This window comes from Austrofundulus limnaeus, unplaced genomic scaffold (assembly GCF_001266775.1).
Source record: "Austrofundulus limnaeus strain Quisiro unplaced genomic scaffold, Austrofundulus_limnaeus-1.0 Scaffold19, whole genome shotgun sequence".
Taxonomy (NCBI): domain Eukaryota; kingdom Metazoa; phylum Chordata; class Actinopteri; order Cyprinodontiformes; family Rivulidae; genus Austrofundulus; species Austrofundulus limnaeus.
In genome coordinates this window covers 1,691,336-1,692,725 of record NW_013952421.1, presented here as the reverse complement: position 1 = coordinate 1,692,725, position 1,390 = coordinate 1,691,336, and positions in this window count along the sequence as shown.

Genomic DNA, 1,390 nt, shown 5'->3' with positions numbered 1-1,390 from the left:
TTTTTTTTTAGTTTTGTTTAATAAAAGTTTTTTTTTATTTTTATTTTATCCCTGAGCTCTCTGTGTTTGCAGTGGAATTTAAATGAACCGTGCCACGAGGAGCATATAAAAGCATCTGATTTTTATTATTTGTTTTGTTATTTATTAACACCAGCCCTGTCAAAGCAGCACAGAAAAACAGGTAAAGAAAATGTGTGGAGGGATGTTTAACAGGAAATACTCTGAAAGATGCAACAATGATGACGACTCAGAGCTGCATCAGTTCAACAAAATGTTATTCAGTTCTACGATCGAACCAACGCCATCATCTCTCCTAACGGCTGGTTTGTTTCTCATTAATGCTTACACTTCATTTTGTATTGATTTCCTCATAGCTGCCTTGAATGTCAACATAAAAATAGGAACGTCGTCTTGCTTTTCCAGAAATTAAACTCGAGGAAGGATTCTTGTCAGATTAGATTGGGACTAATTCCATCAGCGCTGCTAACACCGTCTACTAAATCCACCTTTGACTCAACAACATAATTTATTTAAGATCACATTGATTTTACTTCACTCAATAATCACTTGATGGATTTCCTCTGCGCTCCACCTGGACCGAGCTGAAACCAGCCCATCTGAAGCCAGCAGAGGTAAATAACTCTCCCAACAGCATCAGATCGACCGTGACGCTCGCAGTTCAGCGTTATTTCTGCTGTTAATAGATTCTTCCTTTTCCCCGCGTGGCGATGAAGAGCGAGTCAGTTTGTCAGACAATGTTTAAGCTGTCATCACAGCAGGAGAGCTGGGAATGAAACAGAGATAAACTGTTTATTTTACACGTTTCAAGATGAAAACTCCAGCGTTGTTGTTTATCGGTCGGATTTAATTATTTTCTGACGGATTCAACGGAGCTGGGGTTGGTTTTAAAGCGACAGAATAAATGGCTATTGTCTGTCAGTTAGAATAAACGTGGGGTATTAAATGTCAGTCAAACGGTGATAGTCTATACTCCAACAGCTCTGTCACAAGAAGGATGCTTCCACCCACAATTCATTTGGCCGGTCCTATAACCTGACTCCAAAATGAAAGAGACATGGCAATCAGTCATTATGAAGCAGGTGAAAGCCTCCAGGGACAGAAAGGTGATTTCTTTCTTAAAGAAAAAAAAAAAGGGAAAAAGAGAAAAAGGTGGAACAGGTCTGGCAATAAAGCAGAAAAAAACTGAGCCGTTGGTTCTGGTTGTTGCTGAGACTGTTGGAAGTTTTAGATGAAAGCAAAACATTTTTCCCGCTTCTGTGGTTTTTCAGGTTATAAAGATGATTTTGAATTGTTTAAACTTATGTTGTACCTGTTAGTAAACTAGACCAGTGTTTCCCAAAGTTGGGGTCGGGACCCAAAGTGGGGTCCC